Source organism: Carlito syrichta, unplaced genomic scaffold, assembly GCF_000164805.1.
Source record: "Carlito syrichta isolate Samal-C Ts95f unplaced genomic scaffold, Tarsius_syrichta-2.0.1 Scaffold304612, whole genome shotgun sequence".
In the NCBI taxonomy this organism is placed as follows: domain Eukaryota; kingdom Metazoa; phylum Chordata; class Mammalia; order Primates; family Tarsiidae; genus Carlito; species Carlito syrichta.
The window spans coordinates 847,841-874,196 of NW_007248708.1; the positions used below are offsets into that span (position 1 = coordinate 847,841).

At 32.3% G+C, this 26,356-nt stretch overlaps 1 long non-coding RNA gene across 2 annotated transcripts in view; it reads left to right on the forward strand.

The window, feature by feature from the left end:
• Window positions 1-16,347, forward strand: part of LOC103262791 — a 58,921-nt gene extending 42,574 nt beyond the window's left edge. For both annotated transcript variants that reach the window (XR_002482100.1, XR_002482101.1), the window contains exon 3: window positions 15,777-16,347. This is a non-coding gene — a long non-coding RNA (uncharacterized LOC103262791). The remainder of the gene's footprint in view (window positions 1-15,776) is intronic.
• The last annotated feature ends 10,009 nt before the right edge of the window (window positions 16,348-26,356 follow it).

Consider the following 26,356-nt stretch of genomic DNA (forward strand, 5'->3'; position numbering starts at 1 on the left):
CTTAAAAAAAAAAAAAAAAAGAAATATATGAATATATTAAGTGTGTTTTATTTATCTGTAGAACTCCATAATTACAACATCCCTGAGCTATACAAATGGAGTTTTACACAAGAAGCTGTCATTTCTTCTTTCTTTCTGGCATTCTATATGTATTTCTACATACTACCTTACAAAGAAAAGTGTTCCTCTTCTTTTAGACAGTCACGCTTTTCCTTAGCCCCTTTATTTTATCACCACTACTTACGCTATAACCTTCCCCCGACTACTGGTGTTCATTTAGTTTTTGCTATGCATCACCTAAACATTTGACATAAATTTTAGTCTGATTACAACATTTGCCATCACTTTACCCATTAACTATTACCTTTACTGTTTAAATGCATTTTTCTTTCTATCTGCTACTGGACCCAGAAAGGCAGGGAAATATAAGCATACTTAGCAGTTTCAGCTTTAGTTTTCCACACCAAGGGACTAAATAATGGGAGCCTGCCTACTTCTTCCTGCCTTCTAATCTCAGTTTGGAGAAGCTCTTCAATTCTTTCCACCTTTACTGCAACTCATCCCAGATCGTTGGTTTCTCCTCAGATGAAACACCATGTCTTCTATATTTTAAGGATCTTTATATTTGTAGTTTTCTACCTGAAGGTTCTGCTGTTTATTTTCCCTCCGCTCCCTACTGTTAATTCAAGAGATTTTGGTCAGGAACAAAATTGTCATGAGTCATCTGTGTTTTATCTTCCTTTTTTCTTCAGCCTTTATATTTAAAACACTTGGGTATTCATTTTGTTTTTATTTACTTCCTTTGATTCTGTTTATTTGTTTATTTGCTCATAAATAGTAAAGACCTGTATTTAGCATAGCTAATCCTGGAATTAACTTTTGAAACTTTGATGGTCAAATATGGTAGTCAGCTTCTATTATCAGTGTGAAAAATCACTGCCCTCTCACAATTAAATAATTCTTCTATACATGAGGGGCCACTCCCCCAAAATTAGAATTATCTTTTCGAAGGCAGGCTCTGCTTTTTTGTGTCTCCCCCTCATATAATGATTTTAGTTTATCGCAGGTGCTAATGTTCACAGTATTTCTAAATAATAATATCCCCTTTATTTATCCTTCTTAATCTTTACAAAGACAAATGTGGATTTGAAAGAATGATAGGTTAGAGTAAAATTAAATTGATCATTATCTTGTTAAAAATTATGTAAAATTGAGTATATAGAAAAACATCACTAACAGGCTTTCTCAAGCATAGAAAAATGTGCCAGACTATAGTTGAAACTGGACATTGAATAAGTGTATGTGTGCGTTTTTTAAGACTGATATTGAGGTCATTCAAACATTTAACATAATGGAAAGGAGTATGTTTTTCTTTTTTTAAGGTAGTTTCTGAAAAGCTATTTCCATTATTATCTACTTAATTGTTACTGAGTTAATATATTTTAGTTTTTTCTTATCATTTTACATGTAATCCTATTCACAGCGTTAGTCATGTTTTATAATATTTAATATTTTGTATAAAGCAATACTTTATAAAGCATGCATTCATTTTAACTTATAAAAAAGTTAAATTTCTGAAGTACTTTTTATTGTTAATAAAATATGTTACTATAAATGGATACTATATCATTTTCTAGCTTTTCCTGCATGTGCACAGTTAAATTTTTTAATATACTAAGCTTATGTGTAATAAAATTAAAGTTTTTAAAATGTATGGAGCATTTCAATATTAACGGAATTGGCTTACAAAAAATAATATTAATTTTTGAGATATGAACAAAGTAGATGCTTTCTTCCTTTTCACAATCATATAATTACTTATTATTTTAAAATTCCCAATTATGAGAGAGGACGTGGCCAAAACCTAGCTAGGCAGAGAGACAGAGAGTGTCTCTAGAAGTAACAGCTGTGAAACGCCCCTGCACTGCCCCTGTTATTTAACTAGCAATTGAAAATATTGTTAATGTGGTTAAGAATATCCTCTTAAGCCAGGATGTTTTGTTCAAAAGGAGTTTTTGTCATTTGGATGCAGGTGTAACAGCTTAAACTAAGTGTTCTAACTTGATCTAAGCTTATTATAATATCATTAGCATAACATTAGCATCGAGGTTTTATCTCCCCTTCCCCCCCTGCAGTGGACTTTTATCTGGTACTTATGGGTAATAATCAAGATGGAGTAACTCTGGACAAGGGCACGAATGTGCAGTAGAAGCTGGGACCAGGAAACTGTTAGGAGTTTGAGAGGTAGGTAAGATGCAAATGAGAATGCCCTTAGAAGGGAGAGAGAAAAACCCAGAACACTCCTCTAGAGTCAATAACTCATTTCAGGGCCCCTCATCTCTTGATTAAGCTTTCTGTGCTTAATAAACGCCTCCTTTCACTCATCCTTGGGGTTCTGCATTCCTCGACAAGAACTGGAGGATCTAAGTTACAGTGTGGTTGAAAATTCCTGCAAAATTTTCATAATGAAATACCTAAATAAACTAATTTTTTACTAAATTAAGAAAAATAGAAAAGAAGAAAGGGATGGAGCAAAGAAAAAAAAAACAAGAAAACAAAAAACAAACAAACACAATAAAACAAAGGTAAAAAGAATGATCTCTCTTTAGATATGTTAATTAATGCAAGCAGTCCGTTTAAATATTTATTTTACAACTGAGAGAATTAATTTTCACTACCAATTTTTTCAAATCAATAAAACTGATTGTTTTTCTTTTTAATAGAATATTCATTTATTTTAAAAGTGTGATGCCTTTATGAGCTGATTATCATACTATTAAATTTCTATAATTTTATGATTTGTTTTTATACATTGCTCCCTTCTTCAATTTTACAAATATTTTATATTAACGATTATTCTGATAATTTTTGTAAATATTGATACTGATTTATTTCAAAATGTAGATAATTTTTAAGATTTTTTAATCATAAAATGTCAGCATCTGATATGCTCTCTGTTTACAAATATATTTAATCAAGGAAATCAATTTCTGTACTATTTTCTTTTAAAGATATACATTATGAATTAATGTGAGCCTTTCATTTTGCTTTGTATTTTATTCCTGATACTGTCAAAACAAAATAAAAGCATACTATGAATACATATGCTAGATTTAGTCTTTCCACTGCTACACTGCTTGTATTTTAAAAGTGAATATTCATGAGCCCACTTTATTTTTAAAAAAATTTTAATAAGCTTTTAAAAATTAGTTTTATTTTCAGACACTGGAATAAGAAGGCAATTTTTGCCTTCAAAGAAATCAAACTTTATTAGAGAGACAGAGCAATGAAAAATAAGTTAACAGTTCAATGTAATCTGGACAAGCATTTAAAACTTCTATGTAGCCTTAACGTATGATCAGTTATGATTATAATGTAGTTTGCTGTTGTAGACATGTCAAAATTAGATAAGATATCTGAAAATATGAGAGTATTTTAAAGTAATTTCCACAAATAATGACAGGGGCTTAAATTAGGACAGATCTAGAAATGCTTTATATTGTATATCAACTAGGGAGCTATTAATAATGCACATTTTTAAAAAAAATGGTGACACATTTGAATATGAAGCTAATAAAAGAAGAACTTCCAGATTTCTGGCTAAAGCGATCACCTTTTCCCCCCATAATAAATACAAGAAAAGAGATAAATTTATTTATTTGGAGGGAAAACAATAAAGATCGATTTTGTATATTTTAATTTATTTTGGTTGTAGCGTATGCAAGGGAAGATATGTTAAAGAAAATTAAGTGCAGCAATGCATATGTTAGGAAAGCAGCTTAGATCTATAAAAATGAAATCTAGACATTCTGATTCAGTCACAATTTTATACTTGTGTTTTGTTTGCCATATAGTACTTATCCTTACCTTATTTGAGTGTGTTCATTCATATTCTAGCAACATAATGGAGAAAAAGATTAATTTTAATAAAATGAGTCAAGACTTTCAAATAGTTCTTGGGTTGTATATATTTAATAATTGTTAGCTAAAACAACAGAAAAAGTGATGTCCCTATTTACATATTATTCAAGGTGAAATTTTGTTCTAGCAAAGTTGTTCTGGAACCAGATGGTCTTGAAGGAATGTGCAGCAGCTTGTAAAGAGGAGATAGAGAAATTATCATAAATATCGGTGTTTTGCAACAAGGGCAGGTCCTGGGACCAACTGATGGAAGAGAATAATGCATACATAATGGATAAATATCTACAATTTGTTCAAAGTCATTCAACAAATGAAGTCCAAATTTAGCCTTTCTGATTCAAGATCTATTCTAATATACCTAAAAAAAAAATTTAGCTATTCTTTTAAAAAAAATTAGTTATTCATTAATTTAACTCTTATGAAATAACAAATTTGTAGACACTACTTCTGGACTCTATTCTGTTTTATTGACTTATACATCTATCTTATGCTAGTTCCACACTGTCTTGATTAGTGTAGCCTTAGAGCTGCTTAATTTTAATTTTCCCGAAAGTACCAAAAAAAAAAGCAGAGAACTTTTTAACATGTACTCCATCCAATTTATGTCATTTCTACAAATTATATCTATGGTAGAATCAACTCATCATTCCATAACTAATACTGTTTATTTTGGCCTACATAAATGGATGGAACCATGTGACCACAAGGAAAATTCTGGAATTTCCCTATCTTACTATTAAGTTTGAGTGGGTTAATATATGTTACCAGGTGGTAGGAAATGGTGACAGTAAATAAGAAACAAAATATAAATTGTTTATCATTTAATCGGTATTCATATATATTTTAAAAACAATATTTGTTGCACATGGCTTTGGGGAATATACAGAAAATAGGCAAACAATGTCTCTGGCTCCTAGCTGTTAAACTTACTTAAAAAGACAGAGAGTAAACACATTAATAAAGGTAGTTAATTGTAATAGTAATAAGCATTATAAAGGAATAAAATGGGTTATTGTGAAAGGTGAGGACTGCGAGGGGAACAGATGTAAATAAAATTTGAGTAGACAACAAGAACAAAGGAAGGCCTTGAATTAAGATAAAATTGGATTGATACGTTGAACATAGGGGAAAAAAACCTCATAGACTGGTATAATAGTAAAAGATGTAAAAGGAGGTAAGGGTGAAAATGTGGTCAGAGATCAAGAAGAACCTATTAAGCTCTGAGAAGTAATCTGAACTTGTATTTGTTTTCTAATTTGTTGGGAAATCTTTGGAGGGCTATGAGAAATAAAATTACTTATAATTAGAGTTCTTGTTATTGAATAGACCACCCCAAGCTTTTTGGCATAAAACAGCAATGTTTGCTTTGGCTCACCAAACTGCAATTTAGTGAAAGGAAGGTTTCTCTTTGCTGCAAAACATCTTCTGGGTCAGCACAACTGGGAACTGGAGGAGCCTCTTGAAAAATGGATCTCTCTTACATGGGTACAAGTTACTGCTGGCAGTGAACTAGTAACTCAGCTAGTGCTGAGGGCTAGAAGCCTCCATTTCTTTCCATGTGAATTTCTTCAAAAAGGCATCCCTGCTGGGCTGCTTGGGCTTCTTCATAACATGGTAGCTGTGCATAAGGTAAAGCATCCCAAGAGATACAAAGTGAAAGCCACGAGTTTCCTCTATACTTGTTCTGGAAACAGATACGTCCTTTCTATAATACACTCCTCATTATGTGTAGAAAGTGCAGATTTCAGGGAGAAGCATACACTGCGTTTTTCAGTGTGAAAAATTTTAAAGAATTTTAGTGGCACACTATTTCTTCTGGGACACGAGTTATCTATATGCCTCCCATATTAAATATATAGTCCAAGAAATCCCAGGATTTTTGTATGATTACAGCATCAGGAACAAGATCGAGGATGAAGGTCCATCATCTAAATTATGTATAAATGTGGATTATGTTTTTTAGGTGGTGTGCCTTGGGTTTATCTCCTCAAGTACAGCTCTCCTTTGACATAAGGACGTCGGAAGTAAAGAGGCAAATTATCTGCCTTCAACACACCCAACATTTAGATGGGTTGGACCAATATAGGCTAATCACAATTGAGACAGGGATGGGGGGTCACTGCAGTTATTTATTCATAATAATCTTAAAATACATCTGAAAAAAATTTGCTAGTTTATTGATTGTGTCACAGTGCTACTTCTCAGGAATGATGCCTTACAGCTTGTAGCTTCTCCCTTTTGTATCTTCACTCTACTCTCTGAAACAGCTTTCATTTTCCATAAAATGTAGCTTCTGTTTGCTGCTGAGTAGTTTTCTTAGCCTGTTTTTCTGACCATAAAAGTTCGGGAGTTTAAATGACTGTTTTTATTTTGTACTGTCTCTGTTCCTTCTGATCTTATCTGGCAGGGCTTTCACCAGAATCATTTATGGGCATTCTGTGAATTTTATTGCTGTTCACTCCATTAAGTAGAAGGCAAAATCACAAATCTCATTGAGATCAGCTTCACCATAACTTGTGGTCCTTGTGAGGCTACTATGGGGCAATAACAGCTAATTGAACTTGGGGTTTATTGTGCACTGACAGCCCGATATTTTTGGAGCTGGAACAGCAGGAATGGAGACTGGCCATATTTCTCTTCTTATAGTTTCAAGGCCCCTGCAGTGTGATCTCTCCATGTGGGTTAGTTTGGCTTTGTCACATGATGGTAGCTGGGTTCCAAAAGTGAGTATCCCAATTGAACCCTGTGGAATTTGATGATTTAGCCTTGGAAGTCACATAGCATTATTTCTTCACGGTCTCTAGAAGTAAAGAGCAGGCAGTATACACCTCCATTTTTAGTTAGGAATATTGTCAAGGTCACATTGTAAGAAGAGCATGTAGAATTAAGACAACATATTGCAGAAATAGCAAGAAAGTGCAATCTATCATATTTAAAATTTAGACTAAACGACTTTAACAAAGTAATCAAATATACAATGGTTTAAAAAGTCAAATTTTATTTTTTGTCCCATTATAACATTCCAGAGATAGGTGGATTTCATCTGATGTCAAGACTCTGAAATTTTTAAAAGGTGGTTTTCATCTTCAGGCAACTCTAGAAAATACTACCTCTTTGAGTAACGGCTAAGGGAATATATGTCACATGTATTCTAATTGCAACCTGAAGTAACACACATCACCTCAGCTCCTCTTTAACTGGAAGACACTTGGCCAAAAGTCATATTAAGTGGCAAGAAAAGATGTAACACAGAGTTCTTAGCTGGGCAACCATGTGACTAACAAACCTAATGGTTCTATTAACAAAGTTAACAAAGGTCAAATGAATGTTAGAAAACGAATAGTTTCTTCCAAAATTGACACAATTCAATTTATGTTTCAAATGATAAAGCTGGCACTGTTGGGAGAATAGACTGGAAAGTGATGGCTAAGAATAAAAGTGGGTCCCCATGTTAGGAGTCAATTAAAGCAGTCAAGGAGACACTGGATATTAGTTTGGAGAAGATGGTAACTGTAGAGCCTGAACTTAGATTTTTAGATTGAATACCTAGACATATAGTGCTAGAATTGCAGAAAAATAAAATATTTTCTTATAGAGTGGAATTTACATTTTTATTTTCTTACATGTTAATATTCTGATGATTTCTTAATATCTAAGTGGAAATGGCAAGTTGAGATGACAGAAATCATAGGAAAAAGTCATGGACACAATTTTTATTTGGGGTCAATAGTATGTAAATGCTCTCATTTGAAATATTGAAAACTAAAAACTTGCCTTGGGAAACTCAGGATGACAGAAAATCACTAAAGAAGAAAATGATGTGGAAAAGTGAGGAGCAACACTGTGGCTGTTGGTTTAAAGACTACGGGAAGTCACCTGGGAGGCAGAAACCCAAAAACAATAAAAGAGGGTTGATACTATTAAGCTCTTTTCTTTTTCGTTTCCTAGAGAATTTGTTGTGCTCATTAGGGTACATAATCCAATGATATAATTTAGTTAAGGTGCTAGAAATTTCTTGATTTATTTTTTTTCTCCATTTTGTGCTTCCATCTGCCTGCTTAGTTCTCTGTTTAAATATCTCTTGCTAGAGAGGATTACACCCATCAACCATTGTAAAGCCCTTCCTGATGTTCTCTCCCACAAAATCCATTTTTTAAAATAGTACTTCTCATAGTTTTACTTTTTGTCTTTTTTTTGTACAAAATATTTCTCTTACCTACAATTAGCATCCTAGAGAATAGAACCTGTACTTTTCATAAAATTGGAACTTCTTAAAAATGTGATTAATGACCATTGAGTGTGTATTTAAAAGTTTACTCTTTGTGAACTTCTTCCGATGAACACACAACTGGTTGTCTAATACAAGGAAGGGTCCTTTCTCTAAGAAGTTTGGGAACATGTGATTCAGTTTGAAATACTATGCATTGGAGAAGTATTGATTTTCTTTTTGTCTTTGTGAGATTTTCTTTGGAGACAACCTTCTTTGCTGTCTCTTTATCAGTAGCATCATAGTATTTATTTGAAGAATCATGATTAGAGCAAAGCATTATGGGAAATGGCCCAAAAATCCATTAGAGCAGATTTTAGTGTTATCCTTAAGCTTGCCAGTAGTCTAGGCAAAAGGAATTCTGACAGTTTTATATAGACTAACCAATTCATGAATCCATTGAAGTTTGGACCAACACCACAGAGAGTAATACAATCTGTACATTACTTGTCTGTATCTTATGACTGTCCGCCAGAACAGAGTTATTTTGTAACGCTAGCAAAATATTATGTATATATATATATATGATATATATAACAATAATATATATTATACATAATAATATATAAATAATTAACATATATAATACATAATAATAAATACATAATATGTAATTACTCTATAAGAGAGTTATTTTGTAACCCTAGCACGTGGGTGGTTGCAGATTTAGATACTCTATCTAAAAACCAAATCTAGATATTCTATCTAGAAACCAAATATATTTTCAGTGATAAAACAACATATGAATGTAAAATTGCACCAAACGTAAAGAATAAAGATTGTTCTGTGAAGATATCTAGATGTGTTCTTTCCCACATCTAGATATTTTAGCAGAGTGGAATATAAATTTAGTGTCGTGTGAAATTATGAGACTAAAAAGTAAAAGTTTCCAGATCTTGCTGGGGTACAAAAATACGTGATCTTCATATTATATTAATTTGCTTACATGAAAAATAAGGATAACATTCATACAAGAGAGTTTCTTTTCTTAGTTCAAATTTTTTACAATTTTACTGGATTTGAGAGAAAGGGGCATGCCCTAAAAAATGAGAGCTGTGGAATATAGTCATTTGCTACAGATGGAATTTGGGATTTAGTTATGAATAGGAGAGAAAGATGGATTTTCAAGGTATGAGAGATATAAAAGGGCAAGTTAAGGCTTACAGTCATGAGTACAACCTGTTCCTCACCTGCCACTGTGAACAAATAATAGGTTGAGATTGAATCAAGAGTACAATAACTACATGCACTGAATTCCTCTGTCATTCCTTTTCTTTCATGTTTTCATAATGTTACAGAAAGTGTGCCTTTTAATAATTAATAAACAACATGAACTCAAATTTGCTCAAAAACTGACTAGACATGAGACTGCCAGGCTCGTTATAGCTCTATTTTTTCCCCCTCTGAAGAAATGATTGCTTATAATAAATGTTCCTGTTAAGTTATCATTTTGGATACACCTGAATTCATTTCTCACAAATAAAAAGATACACATCATGTAGACTATTATGAAAATAAAAAGACTGGATTATGGTAGATTTTTTTTTCAGCCATTTGTTTCTTTTTCAGTCTTGTCAAGATTTATGAGCTTTTCTTTCCTGAAGTGAACTCTACACCTCTCTTCACAAATCAAGTGTATGAAGAACGGGATTCACTGTAACTTGCCTAAAGTATAATAAAATCAGCCAACAACAACAAAAAAAAGATGAAGTTCTCTTTTGAAAAATATGAATAATATTTCAGAAGAGAATAATATTCATCCCAGCTCTCCTTCTTACAAATGCCCCTAAAATAATTTATGACTTGAGTGAATGACTAGTCTAGTGGGATACAATTTTCTAGGCAAAATGTAAAATATCTTAAGAACATTACCGCTTGACTGAACCTGAACCTTTTTCAAATGATAGGCCTGCAAATCAAAAAGATCATGTTGGAAAAAATAGATATTATTAAATTTGGAGGACAATACAAAATAAATTATTTCAATTGTTATTTTTAATCTGGTCTACTTTCTATCGTGTGATAATTTATCAATAGAGTTTAGATAAATATACGCCACCAAAAAAACAATAATATTAAACTAACAATAATATTAATTTGCTTAGGCTGTTTTGTAACCAAGTTTTCAGAATAATTGTATTGACCAAATACATTAGCAACTTGTTCATCTGAAATTAAAGACAAAACCATGAAACAAATGGAAAAGTACTAAGACACTAAAACAATTTGCATATATTCTCTAGAATTGCTTTGAAATAAATATTAGAGCTGGGCTCGGTGGCTCAGCCTGTAATCCCGCGCCATTGGGAGGCTGAAGTGAGTGGATTGCCAGAGCCCGTGGGTTCGAGACCCGCCTGGGCAGCGAGACCTCATCTCTACAACAAATCAAAAAACCAGCTGGGTGTGGTAGCGCATGCCTGTAATTCCGACTACTTGGAAGGCTGAGGCGGAAGGATGGCCAGAGCCCAGCAGGCGAGGTTATGGTGGCCGGGAGCGGCCACTGCACTCCAGTCTGGGTGACCAAGTGAGACTCCAACTCAAAAAAAAAAAAAAAAAAAAAGAAAGAAATATTAGAAATATACACACCTATATGGAATAAACAGTTCTAAAGATATTATTTGGACTTAAAAAGCGAGGGAATTTAACTTCAGTCTATTACATCCACAAAGTGAACTATTTTACACGTTATTTTTATATTAATTATTAAGAATTAATTCTATTTTGCTTTCCTATTTAATTTTGGATTTAGATGAATAGATTCTATTTTTAAAAACATGCATGATTCTTTTTGAATTTGCAGTATAGACATATAAATATTTAAAACCATAGATCAAAAACAAGATTAATAATATAAATTTATACATAACAGTTATAAATTCATGAGGAGTATATGGATGCCCAAGTAGAGGAGGTGATTAAGGCAGAGAGAAAAAAACTATAAAAGGCAAAATGTAAATCACCAATCTTTAGAACAATAAGACTTGATTTTTCACTTGTCATACTAAACTTAAAAAAAAAAAAAAATAAGATCTGTTGTTGGAAAGATACATATTTCAAGCATTGTTGATAGGAATCATATTTATTTTGGCAGAAACAATTAACATAGATGAGTTTTTTTTTGTTTTTTTGTTTTGAGTTGGAGTCTCACTCTGTTGCACAGCCTCGACCTGCTGGGCTCCAGCGATCCTTCCGCCTCAGCCTTCCAAGTAGCTGGAACTACAGGTGCGCGCTACCACACCCTGCTAATTTTTTAAAATTTATTTATTGTGGAGGAGGTCTCCCCAAGTTGCCCAGGCGGGTCTAGAACCCGCGAGCTCAGGCAATCCACTCACCTCAGCCTCCCAAAGGCACGGGATTACAGGCTGAGCCACCGAGCCCGGCTAGATGAATTTTTAAAATCTCCTTTCTCTATATACTAAACAATTTAAGCCTAACTTTATTTTTTGTTAAATAGTGGAAATAATTTCTACTTACTTAATGGAGCTATTGCAAGAAGTAAGAAAATAAGGCACATAATATTCTTGCCTATTGGACATTATCTAAATGGTAACTATTATGCTGCTGATGATTTATAATTATACCTATATTTTCTAAAAAATTTGATAACCCTAATTGAGAACTTTGCAATGACCATATATGCAATTATTAATATGCAATTATTCTATTAGTAGGAAATCAACCAAAGGAAAAAAATCAGACACACACACGTTCATCTATAACATCACATTTTATCATAAAATTTTTGTGCACTTATAATAATTACCAATAGAAGAATGTTAAAAAAAAGTATGAATGTTTAATTAAAACTAATTTTGGTACGTTTTTTAAAGAACTGGAAAATTTGCTACAAATTTCAAGAAAATACAAGAGGCTAACCCACGGAAACATATCGACGTTGGTTTCTTGACTTGCCATCTTACCTTTGATTGGGGAAATATCTGTGTATTTCCCATTCTGATATTTAGCCTAGATTTGGCACTGTTTCCCTTACTGTCAAAAGTTTCACATTTGCTAAATAAACTTTTAAAATGTCTTTATTGTAAGAAATAGGTGCACATATAACTACCTTATTTTTTCTCTTATTAAAATGCTTTTTTTCTCTATCTTCTGTTTTTTACTATAAGCATTCATATTTTTATACATTGAGAAAATTATAGACAGTAACACAAATACTCAAAATCTGCACTAGAATTATTACTATTATTCTATATTTGCTTCACTAGCTATTCTTTCTTTTTTACATTTTGAAGTAAATTGTTGGCACTTCATATCTAAATATCTGAAGCGTGCATCTCCAAAAAGATTTAAATTCTACAGTTTTTCCATAATGACATTATCACCAAATGACTAAAGAAAATGAGACAAATCTCCTAGTAATACTAAATGCATATTATATATTTGAGTATATTCAAAATATTTCAAAAGTATATAGCTGATTTGCTTACATCTGTAGTCAATCAAGAATCACATATTGTATTTGGTTGTTTTAGCTCTTAAGTCATTTTCAATGTAGAAGAGAAGTCACTATTTGTTTCTTTCTTTTTATAGCATAGAAAGTCTATCACCAGTACTTGTATATTTTCAAATTCTTAATGTAAAATTGATGTCCTTTTCTTCTCTGAAGCACATGACACTATTATATTACATAGCAGTTTCCTCAGATTATTCCATTAATATATATTTAATACTAAGTGTGTCTTAGCCATTGAACATATGTTGCTATGGCAGTGTAAACGGGAGAAAGATCTTCCCTTTTTTTTGCTCTAAATATTTTTTTCTCCCTTCTTTTAGAATGTTACTCACTCAATATGGCTGTTTGGATATGAAACTTCTATGTATTATTATATACTAAATTACGTTAATGTGTTTTATATATTAAGAATAGTACATCAATAAATACTGAAAAAAAAATAGATACATTTCCAGAACAGTAAATTTAGTTCTAAACACCTCCCATTTTTATTCCCAAAGAACATTTTTTGTGTGAGTCAAGACATAGGAGTCTAAGCCATCAACCAAGAATGGGTGACTTCTTATCAACTAATTATATGTGAAGAAAACCATATTAATTTAGAAGGTCTGTGTCTGGCTTTGTCACAGGTAAATGAGAAAAGCATCCATGAGTCTTATCTAAGTAATGCAAAAAAGGACCATTTTTTGCAGTGAGCCAGTTCCTGGATCACAAAACATTAGAAGCATTTCTTAACCTTCACTGTTTTCCCAGAGCCCAGAGTTCAGGTAAAATTCAACATGATAAGAGGTAGCCAAGGTGATAAGATAACTTATACATAAGACTGTTCTTAATGCAAATGGTGATTGTGTCTAGTAGAAGCAGTAACAACTCCATAAAATTAAACTTTGGCCCTAATAATATGTGCTTTCCAGTAGAAGTTATAGTACTATTCAAGATGGGGTATAGATGAAACACATAATGCCTGTCATGGTAGTGGTTTGAACATATGTGTGAGTACAAGGAAAAAGTTCCCTGAGTTAAAAGCAAACACAAGAAACAGAGAAGAGATTTGCAAAGGTACACAGTTTCTGCACAGCTCCTGAAAACACAAGCCAGTAAAAAATTCTATGTAGTAATAGTAATAATATTACTACAAATGCGACTTCATTTTTACACATAGTTTGTTATGAACTGTGGAAGTACAGGTTACCATTATGATAAAAAACAAAAGATAAACAAACAAACAAAAACTTACCTCTTACCTGAAGCACTTTGACTTTGAGGTCAAGAAAATAAAGTGACTAAATGTTCCTTTTATTATTGTTGTTATTATTTTTATACTTTCTTTTATTTTTTTATTTGAAAGATGTGGGGTACAGTTCAAGTTTAGGTATACAGGTGGTCATTGTACAGGTAAGTTTGGTCTTCCCTCTGGTTCCCACCTTGCCTGGTTTGAGATCATGTACCCTTACTGATGTTGTGTTCCCCCGACTCCACCCACCCCGTCAGTATCCCACTATTGCCAATCCCTTGCTTAGAGTACTATGGTAAATATTCAGTGTACACTTACGAGTGAGGACTTGTGGTTCTCTGTTCTTTGTTTCTGTGATATATCACCAAGTATGATAGACTCTAATCCATCCAAGTTGCTGCGAAGTTCATATGTTTATCCTTCTTTATGGCTGCATAATATTCCATTGTATATATGTACCACTTTTAAAAATCCATTCCAGTTTTGAAGGGCAGCACGGTAGGTTCCCTGTTTTTGCTATTGTGCATAGTGCTACAATAAATGTGTGTGTGCAGGTATATTTTTTTGTAGAATGATTTGAGTTCCTCCAAGTGTACTCCAGGAGGTGGATTGCTGGGTCATATGGAAGGTCAATGTTTAGTTCTTTTAGAAATCGCCATACTGTTTTCCATAGAGGTTGAACTAGTTTGCACTCCTAGTAGCAGTGTAGAAGCATTTCCTTTTCTCCACATTTGCATTTCTCTGATTAGTGAGGCTGAGCACTTTATCATGTGTCTGTTAGCCCCCCATGTATCTTCTTCTAAGTGTCTATTTATGTCTTTTACCCACCTTTTAACAGGGTTATTTTTGTTGTTGTTGTTTTCCCTTTTGGTACTTTTGAGTTTCTTGCAGATCCTGGATGTTAAGCCTTTGTCAGATACACAGTTGGCAAATATTTGTTTACATTCTGTGGTCTGCCTCCCTGCTCTCTTGATGATTTCTTTTGCTTTTCAGAAGTTTTTCAGTTTGATGAGGTCCCACTTGTATATCTTATCTCTTATGGCATGGGCACCCGGGGTTTTGATTAGGAATTGGTTGCCTGTTCCAACTTCCATAAGAGTGTCTCATCACAGCTTGCCTTGAAGTATAATAAAATTGAGATAATACTTTTCATAAATAACAGAATTTCATTATTTTATAGCTATGGTATATTTATAATAAACACATTTTGCTCTTGATAATAAAAAACATATCAGGAATATTTGTGATATCTGAAAAGGCTCCAATTTTATTTTTATTTATTTATTTATGAGTTGGAGTCTCACTCTGTCACCCAGACTGGAGTGCAGTAGCCGCTCCCGGCCACTGCAGCCTCGACCTGCTGGGCTCCGGCGATCCTTCCGCCTCAGCCTTCCAAGTAACCGGAATTACAGGCGTGCACTGCCACGTCCGGCTGATTTTTTGCTTTATTGTAGAGATGAGGTCTCGCTGCCCAGGCGGGTCTCGAACCCACGGACTCAGGCAATCCACTCACCTCAGCCTCCCAAAGGTGCGGGATTATAGGCTGAGCCACTGAGCCGACTAAGGCTCTGATTTTAATCTCAGTCTCTTTTAACATGTTGGCAGAAGATATGTATCTTATATTTCCATAATTAGAGCTACTTTTCCTCAAGTATCTAAATTCAACATTAATTTTAAAAACATTATGTCAAATATTACTGTGGTGCTTTTGTTTAATTACTATTATTACAAACTTACAGAAACTACCATGAAGAAATTTGCATAATTTACATTCATATACTGAAAATAAATTTGAGATGTTTGCTTAAGTAATTTCTATTGTATTTAATGAAAATAAAGTTATCAGCTATGTTTTGAGATAAAATTAAATTGTTCTTGGCTAGGCACACTGGTTCACGACTGTGATTCTGTCATTTTGGGAGACCATGGCAGAGGACTACTTGGGGGCAAAAGTTCTTCATGTACCTGGAATCCTAGCTACTTGAAAAGCTGAGACAGAAAGATCTCTTGAGCTCAGTGAGTTGAGACTGAAGTGAACTATGATTGGACAGTGCAATCCTGTCTGGGAAAAAGAAAAAAAGAAAAGAAAAGAAAAAAACAAAGTTGGGTTGTAAAAGTCTGGGTGCAAAAATATAATTTTATCATTTTCTTAGAGAAAAAAAATGAGTTCAAATTTTTAATGACTCAACTTAGAAATGTTTTGTGATAAAAATAAAATGTTTCTTGACAAGTGCTTGTATGTAAAAAATATTTTCTTTATCTGTGTATACTATGTGGTGTTTCTCATACTTTCTACTACCGATAGATTGCGGTCTAAATAAAAGTACTTTTTAGGTTTCACAAGTTCTATACTAGAATTTTCCTTTAATTCTATCTTTCTATTTTAATATTAATTTAATGATAACTTTATGTAAGAACATTCATGAGAGCAATAAACTTGTATGAGCAAATACAGATATGTTATTTGTGTAATTTTTGCTTTTTTTTTTTTGGCTTCACATAATACTTTGATGTGACAAGTTAATAAACTAATAAGATAGAAAATCTATGTATGTAATATTTTTGTCCCAAGTAAAGTCCAAATTACATACATAGGACACTGTAGAAACAAAAGTTCAGTAGCATCTTGATGTGAGAAAAAGGAGAAATTGAGTTATTGTGTGACTTACTATTGACTAGGCCTGAGAAGCCAAATAGAAAATAATATCACAACAAAAATATAATATTTTAATTAAGGCTGGAAATTTACTGTTAACAACATAACATATTCCATTACTGGAAATGTACATTTTTTATTTTAATTTTATGGGTTTGTGATTTGCTGGTAATAATTTGTTAATTTCTTTTGGTTTTGTAGTTATAAATCCAAAGAATAACTTGGAGTTCATTCCAAGATTTATGTTTTTAAGTATTTAATGAATACTTACTTTACTTGCTTTAAATAGATACTGGGATCATTTAGAGTACTTTTTTAATGTTAAAAGGATCCCATATATGTTTCAAGCTAGAGAAACTATTCAATGTATCATATATCTTTTCTCCCCCTTTTTATTTGCAAGATAGAGGGAAAAAAAAAGAAAAAAATGTTAAATTAGAATTGTTAGCAAGTATGTGGCTGAAACTACTTGTTAACATTATATCACTGTTTCATTTACTACATTTTAAAGAACTCCTGTTATTTCAACATGTGCTTCTCAAGAAATTTATTAGAACTTGATAAGAGAAAATAAAGCAAAATGAAATAAACAAAGAATACTCACATATGATGAAGAAAAAAAGAAACATATTATTTTTATGCCAAACATGTTAGTACCTCAAATAGGTAAGTGATTTACTGTCAATCAAGAATTATATACCACTCCTGGAATTTTTTTTTAAATGACAGCATAAACACAGAGAAATTAATTTACCACTTTGAGTTATTTTAATTTGTTGCCATGACAGCAAGGTAGACTACTTCTCTATTCTAATCTTTTAATATGTGTTCTTTATTAAACATGCAACCATTATTGAATCAAGTGGTGTGTCACATGCTGGAAGTAGAAAATGGAACAAGCCGTCACTTTCCTAAATGATTTTGTCATTTTTGAACCAAAGAGAATCATTTATTAAGCATTTTTTAGCTGAAGGGAATCTTTGATTAAATTATTAAATCTCTGCTAATTGTTTTCTTTTCTTTTCTTTTTTTTGAGTTGGAATCTGACTCTGTCGCCCAGACTGGAGTGCAGAGGCCGCTCCCGGCCACCGCAGCCTCGCCTGCTGGGCTCCAGCGATCCTTCCGCCTCAGCCTTCTGAGTAGCCGGAATTACAGGCACGCGCCACCACGCCCGGCTGATTTTTTTTTTTTAATTTATTTGTTGTAGAGGTGAGGTCTCGCCAAGTTGCCCAGGCGGGTCTCGAAGCCGGTGGCTAAGGCAATCCACTCACCTCAGTCTCCCAAAGCGGTGGGATTACGGGCTGAGCCACCGAGCCCGGCTTTTGGTAATTATTGTCATTTAACTTTGTGGGGTTTCAGAAATATATATATATTTCTGCTTTTAGAGTGTACTTTAAAAATTGCCAGTAAGGAGTAAGCAAAGAAATTTTCTGAAGTGAGGATATAGTATGTACTCTTAAAGATCAAAAGCATCTGTTTAAAAATACTGCCTCTGAGGTTAAAACAAAATAAAACCTAATAACATATAAGAATAAGGATTTTGCACCAACTCTAAGGAAAAGAAAATTATGAATAGCAGAAAATGTAACACCTTCAGTAACTCCTTTGTGCTGTCATCTATTTATTGATAAGATGCCATATCTACGTGATTCCAAATTCCCCCAGCCTTTCTCTTCCTTGTCAAACTTCCCTGTCTCTAAAAGAGATATCATCCCTTCTGAGCAGGAACCATTTTCTTGAAATATTATTATTACCGTCAAAGTTACTTGCACTCCCCCCCTCAATCCTATAATTTCTTAGTTGGAAGACATCTCATGGGAAATTAGTCAATGTAATTTTTTTTTCCTGACATATGAATTGTCAAATCGTCTTACATGTTGGGACTTCAGGTTAGGAAGTGGGTGGTTAACATTCTTGAATAAGCTGTCATGTCTCTATAGATAACATTACCTCCTTATAAAGGTTGCTTTCTATTCAGTATTCTATTTTTTTTTCTAAGAATATACCATATAATAAAAATTTTAATCCACAACCTTTCTAGAATTAGAATTGTTAGGGTCCTCAAAAGAATTTCAAATCAAATTTATTGTTTTATATGCCTATTTACGTTTTACTCCTTAATCCACCTAGTTAGGATCTCTGAAATAAATTTTAATTGCAAATGTATTAATTCTTCAATCTCTTTAAGCAGTCATTAAAAATGTATCTTCCTACTTTCATCTAAATTTGAGGTGGCTATTTATATTTAGTTTGATTAATTTGTTTAAATTCATACAGAACTATTTACTACATGTGTATAAATTACAGTCTATAGAATGGGATAGTATATTACTTAAGAAATAAATATATCAAAACATTTTCTTTCATATTTAATATAAATTCATTTAACTAAAATGCTTTGTTTAATTGAATAGTTCTTCCAGTAAACTGCAACATTTACAGAAATCTGAAATTGCTTTTTCTGTAAACATGACTTATTAGTGTTCTCCAAAAACAATTAATGTAATTTTACATTTATAATTGATACATAACAATCTTATTTATGGGGTACAATGTGATTTTTCAATACATGCATAGATAGTAAAAGGATCAAATTACTATATCTGTCATTTTAAACATTTATCATTTCTATGTTGTGGAAACATTCAAAATGTTCTTTTCTAGCTATCTTAAAATATATGCTACATTGTAATTTGCTACAGTCACCTTGTTGAAATTATTTTTTTCTGTGAATTTAGTTTTCAGAACAGATAAAATATAGAAACCAAATTATCAAATTGACAGAAAGTGGTATTTTTATTAATATAAACACCAATTTATATTTCTACTTGTAACTACAAGATCTACTTCGATTTGTAATCACTGTGCAGAGGTAAAAATACCAATAAAATATGCAAGTGGTTAAAAAAAAGAAAAAGAAAAGGCAACCTTCTTTCATGTGCCCTCCCTCTGAGGAAACTTTTTTGTCTTCTTAATAAATCTTACTTTCTCACCTAAAAAAGAAAAGAAGAGAAAAATAAAAAAGCAGCCTTCCCTGCTACCTACTTCCTAAACAGGTGTAAATATCAATTCAAATAAAAAAATATTATATTAAAAATTTTAAGGCTGCAAAGTATATTTTTGGGCCGGGCTTGGTGGCTCAGCCTGTAATCCCGCGCCTTTGGGAGGCTGAGGTGAGTGGATTGCCTGAGCCTGCGGGTTCGAGACCCGCCTGGGCAGCGAGACCTCATCTCTACAATAAATAAAAAAATTAGCCAGGCATGGTAGCGCATGCCTGTAATTCCGGCTACTTGGAAGGCTGAGGCAGAAGGATCGCCGGAGCCCAGCAGGTCAAGGCTGCGGTGGCCGGGAGCGGCCATTGCACTCCAGTCTGGGCGACAGAGTGAGACTCCAACTCAAAAAAAAAAAAAAAAAGTATATTTTTGGTAAAGTATTAACACTAAATCCCAAGAATTAGATAAGGATATTGACTAAAATAAAATTAGGAATTCAAGATATATTTCTTATAATATTCTGAGCTGTGATGATCCTTGTCAGTTAAAAGTTTCCATGTTACATGCAAGACCTATCACCGTCAGTAATGCAAATTATGGAGATTATAATTTTTACTTATTTAAACCTTAATCATGTGCCAGACAAGGTATTAGGGGTATATTGTAAATCACTTCCCACATTCTCAATAATAAGCAATGTAAATTTTGTCAGCTCTGTGAAAATGTCCAACAATATTTATAAGCAAACTGAGCCTAAGAGATGCAAACTAAAGTGGTCAAGTTCATATGAAAGCGGTTGACATGGATTCAGACCAAGACTCAGAAAATTCAAAATCTTTCCAAAATGTTCTTAGTAAACAAATAAGCTAATACAAACCAATTGGGGAGAATTCTCACCTTTTAATAGCCATGACATAGTGTTCTGGTCTTGTAGATCTCATAGTCTCTATTTTCTAACTAGGAATAATTTTTGTCTAATTCACAAGGTTAATATGAGTAGTTCTCCTTAAAAAGTTTTTGTTTAATTATCTGATTGCTATAAGCATTTTTGTTTATTTATAATTTGTGTTAAAATAAAACCTATTCCTCAGTTGTTTTTCAAATATTTATCTCTATATAGTTGAATAGTATTCATATACTTCAACCAAAATAGCATATCACAACAGATTGAGTGCAAACAAGTGGAAAATTCAGCTGTCTTCTAAGCCAGACATTAAAGAGAGTCACAAAAATATTAAAAAATGCAACTATTCTTACTAAACTTATTTTTGTTTTGAAGAATAATTATTGTCATCAAAATATGCTACTTTTGTTAATATCTGTGTGTTATTGTAATTTAAAATACTTAATATACTACTAGAAAAATTAGTAAATTTTTTTGTAACTTCCTCAGCTCTAACTTCTAATAAGTAATATCTCTTTGGGGTGTTCCATAATGTGAAGAGTATAAGAGGTTCCAAGATAGAGAAGTTTGAGGAACACAGCTGTACATATTTGTGACATTCATTTTATTTCTCATATTGCCATTTGATCTTAATGTAGTTGCTATTTTTATAAGATGTAAAACTCTTGAAAATATAAAAATAATGCTTTTCTATGTATTTGCCAATGTGTATGATGGCATGAGTTACACAAAGTTGGCACTTAAGATATATTTAGAGATCACTGATTGGCAGATATTAATTAATTTACCCTCATCTTTGCAAAGTTAGTTAAACCCATAGTAGATATTAAAATGGAAACTTCTAGTATTATTTTGAGTCACAGCTAGAAAATAAATCCATCTCTAAAGTGAAAGGATATTATATTTTATCATGGATAATTATTTTTCCTTGTTTAAATATTTCAGCCTCCACGTGGTTAATGTCCCATTTGTTTTGCAGCCCTATCCCAGGGCATTAAATTATGTCTTACTTAAATAAACAGGAACTTTTTTTACTTGAAAGTTGAAATTTATTTTCAAAATATTGCTGTTTAAATAACACACTTAGGTTCTGGCTGAAAGAAATAAACATTTATTTTAAGTATAGAGACGAATAAAATAAAATTTAATTCTAAGAAGCATATTCAGACTTCTCAGTAGTTGCAAAGCCATTTCAGTCTTTCTTTTAAGCTCTTGGATACTTATTTTCCTTTGTGTGCATGTGCTCCTGTCTCGTTTCTGTACATGGCTGTCTAATATTAACATGTGGCTTATTCAAGTATTTCCAATATGGAAATCAAATTTCAAAAATAGATGAATAAATACTTTACAGGTCAATCATACATAGTTGACTGACTCAGCATTGCAATGTCTCTGTTTCAAACTCCCTAGGAAAAAAAATCTGATTGCTCCTGTGTGTATTACCAACTATCTATGGAATTATCTGAGTCTAAGGTGGTGGTGCGTTTGGGTTGAGAGAGGGAGTGTTACATGTAAAACATAAAGCTAATTGTATGTCCTTTGTGAAGTAATAGAATATATGGGAAAGTCTCTACCTTTAGGATTCCAAATAATTAAATCCTTCAAAAAATGCTAGATTTTATACAAAATGATAGAAAATTCTTCCTGATTAAATTAAAAGAAATCTATTTCGAAATCATATAAACTTTTGCTTTAGTGTCTTTGATATTAGTAGTCATAAGGCTTCTGGGAGTTTTGACAAAAGTAAAAATTTTATTTTAGTTACAGTTATTTTAGTTATAGTATCAGGTGATATATAATATGATATGATATACAATATATTTTAACTATAACTATATAGTTATTTTAGTTATGGTATCACGTGATATACAATGTTAAATTGCAGTTTTAGTTGGTTGCTTGCACAAATAATGTTACTATTCCACAAAGATACATTCATTGGCTTTATGAATCAATGGGCCTATATGTGAAAAAACATTAAATATAGCTGCATACTTACATATTGAAACCTTTCAAGGTAAGTTTACTTATGTATTTACCCTATTGAAATGTAAAGGAATATAAAAAGACAGTCTTTTAAATAAAGTATAATGTGGGGATAAAATTTCAAAATAAGCTCTTAATAACAATATAATATATTTTTATCGAAAATAAGTTTATCTAGAAGTCACTAGTAGTTGCAGTCTGTCTTAGGTCAATATGCCTGATTTATTTTTCTGAAGTCTTGTGTCCAGGCATTATATAACAGCTAAGAAGGAGCTTAGAAGAATACTCCAAAACAAATAATTTTAGTAACTACAGGTTGTCAGTACAATATTCTCTAAGAGTTTATGGGTTGATTAGTCTGCAATACAGATATTACTGAAAAAAAATTGTTCAATAAACAAACTTTGCAATAAGGACAAAGTGACGTAAGTAAATACATATTTTAATATTATTTTCACAAAATATCATGAAATAAAATATGAAAGTTCTTACTATGTCCAAGTTATTAAACATAAAATTCACTACAAAATATACTTTGGAAATTGACTCCATTTTGCTAGTTTTAAATTTTACTTAATTTTATATTTAATAAAATCTCACTTAATATGGATAGGAACATAGAAACTGCATAGAATATAGATATTGTCACAATTCTTATGTATAATTTTTAATGCATGTTGTCCTCATAAGATGGAGTAATAATTACTGTATGGTATATTTGTACTTTATAGACTGTAATGAGATGATTTAAGCATGCCCACTTTCCCTATATGAAGAGTTAAGAGACTGAGTGCATGACCAAAAGTGTTCAACATAGGGAGACACTAGCAGGGTGGAAGGGTACAATAATCCACTGTCATCATCAGTATCCATCCAATCAACTACAGGTTTGAACTCAAGACTGAGTTACAAAACTCTTAGGTATTTAACCATTTGTTTTACTTTTTAAATTTAACTTTTGGTAAGGAAAACAGTTTCATTGTTTCTAGCAGATGAATGTGGTTTTTTTATTATTATTATTTTTAAAAAAGAAATAAATAAATAACTCTTTTTAAACCATTACTAGAAAGAAAAACAACCAACAGTGCATGAGAGAGAATGAGAATCAGGATGGGATATAGAAGGAAGGGAGGTTAGTTAATGACACTTACTAACCTTTACTTGGAGGAAGAGAGAACAGGATATTTTTTTTTGCATGTATATGATGCTTGATACAAGATCTGAGACTATAATAATGTTTAACTTGCCAAAGTAGGTTGAATGTGTCAAAGGTTGCTTTGCAAAAACATTTGCTCTGTGTCTGGGTAAGTAAGAAACTCTTTCTCACATTTTGTTTGTATCTCTTATACATAATCCTTAGTTCTCTGTATTTTCCAAACTAAGATATCAGTTCTTATTTAGTTACCAACTACTGTAGCAAAAATTAAAAATACAGAGATTTTAATAAATAAAATCTATTTCTGTCTATACTAATAATCTTGCTGGTCCAGGCTATTGGGCAGTTTTGCTCCACAAAGACATTAAAGGAATCAGATTATTTTTCCTTTGGGCTTCTACTGTCCTATAGTATGTGTCCTTGTGTACATAATCAAAAATGTCTTGCTTCCACATTTCATTCCAGTCTATGGGAGGGGAAAAATGCCTAACCCGGAAAAATAAAGAGCTTAACTTGAAGTTGTAATTCATTCAGAAGTAGTACTCAATATGCCCAGTCACACTCTGTTGTTCCAAACCTGAGGTACATGAGCAAATCTAGCCAGAAGGAAAGCCAAGTGCATACGGATTTTAGCTAGTTAGTCAAATATCTAGATTAAAAAATATATTTTTATGGAAGAAGGAGGAAATAAAGTTAGAAAGAACATCAGTGGTCTGATTTCTGGATTTTTTCAAGTTGCCTTCTATTCAAGTTGATTTTGAGCTATTCAGTTAGTGATTATCTTTCTTTACATATTTCTTGACACTAGTACTATCAATGGTTCTATATATTATTATCTCACTACTATGCTCCATACTCTCATATGTGCTTTTCCCTTTATTTTTTGATAGTAACTTTACTTTCCAACCCACAGTCTTGTAAATTCTTTCAGGTCAAAAGTATTTTGATACTCTCAACAGTAAAAGTGGTGAGTGTTAAGATCCCATTAAAAATACATGTTTAAATGAATTCATAAGAGAAGATTACTTATAGCTTTATAAATTAAATAGGATATCATGCACATAATACATTTGATTTGGAATTTGAGTATCATAATGTTTAGCAGCTGTAAAGATAAAGAGAAAGGAGAATTCTAGATGAAGTGATACATGATAACTTTTTATGTACAAGCATTCTACAGTAAAAGGAAAGTAATGCAATTTTGATAACTTTCGTGCATAAATTTGTATTGTGCATTGAGTATATTCTTGACACTATTTTGGCTATTTGGACTCATTCGTAATCAAAACACCCCAATGCCATTGATCATGAGTTTGATATTCTACAGGGGAGAGAGAAATAGCTAATAAAATACAAGTAAATTACATGGAAGGTTGCTAGCACCAGACTATGGTACTTTTCACAAATATATCTGATTCTCCACCTCTTGTAATCAAGTGGAAGATTGTTTCCCTCACTCCTTTGATGTCATGCATAACCAAATGACTTGCTTTGTGGAAGTATTGATAACTCATATACAATTTCCAGTGTCCTTTTCTCTCTGCTGCTGAATTAACTGTGGGAACATAAGTTGTTGGTGGACTCTTAATGTGATGGAGCATCCATCAGCTGAATCAGAATGAATTATAATTTCCTGAGATTCCCCGCTAGTCAACATAAGACATGTAGAACAATTTTGGTTATTTAAACCACTGAGATTTGGGACTGGTTGTCACATTAATATACCTACTTATTCTGTTGAATTATTTTAAATTCAGAACAAAAAAACAAAACTCCAATTAAGAAAAGGAGAATAAATTATCAGGGAAAATAATAAGAAAATGGTTTGCAGTTTAACACACTGGGTAGTAAGTAGAGAATTTTCCATAGACATAAGAGAAAGAATTGAGGATAAGCAAGTTAGCAATATAAACAGTTGGGGAAAGACAATCCCGATTAAGGGACTACTCTGCGAAAAAGGCCTTAAGACAGGGATTTTCTTCTTCATTATGAGTACAGAAAGGTTATTAAGCAGAATGACCAAGCAATTGAAATTGACAGAGATCAAGTCAATGTTGATGTTATTGATGGCAAAGATGGTGGCTAGATCTACCATTGTAAGAGTTTGGATCCGTTTCGCCTAATAAAACATGAAGGTTTGAGATGAAGAATGATATGAGTTGCACAATAGAAATTGTATTTTAAAGAAAACAGACTACTATTTTATATACAAACTTAAAACAGACAACCACAATCAGATTAACTAGGAGGTTATTATATTAATCTATATGAGAGATAAAGGTGGCTCATATCAGTGTCAGCATTGAAGAGGGTGACATATTTTTTGATGATTTGCATGTGTGGTAAAAGAGACTATTCAAAATGACTCCAAGTTATTTTTGTCTACACAACCAGAAGAAAGAGAGGGGTGGAATTGAAACAGAGAGTCAAGACAAATTTTTAAACGAGCGTTGCTGAGAAAGTGAAAGAAGTCATAGAATGAATAATTGCAAGGGATATAGATCAAGATAAATTATATATATAATAAATAGTTTCAGTTTGGGAGAAATAACACAATGTTTTTATGTTGATTGGAATGAATTAAGAGTCTGAATATTGATGATGGAGGGAAAGAATAGAATTTCTGAAGAAAGTCTAAGTGGAATATTCAAAAATTGTGAATAAATATATCATAGTAAAACCTTATAAGTATCAAAGATACAGTGGAAATCTTAACAACATCCCAAATTAAAGACCATTTGCATGCAAAAAAGTCTATTAGAAAAAAG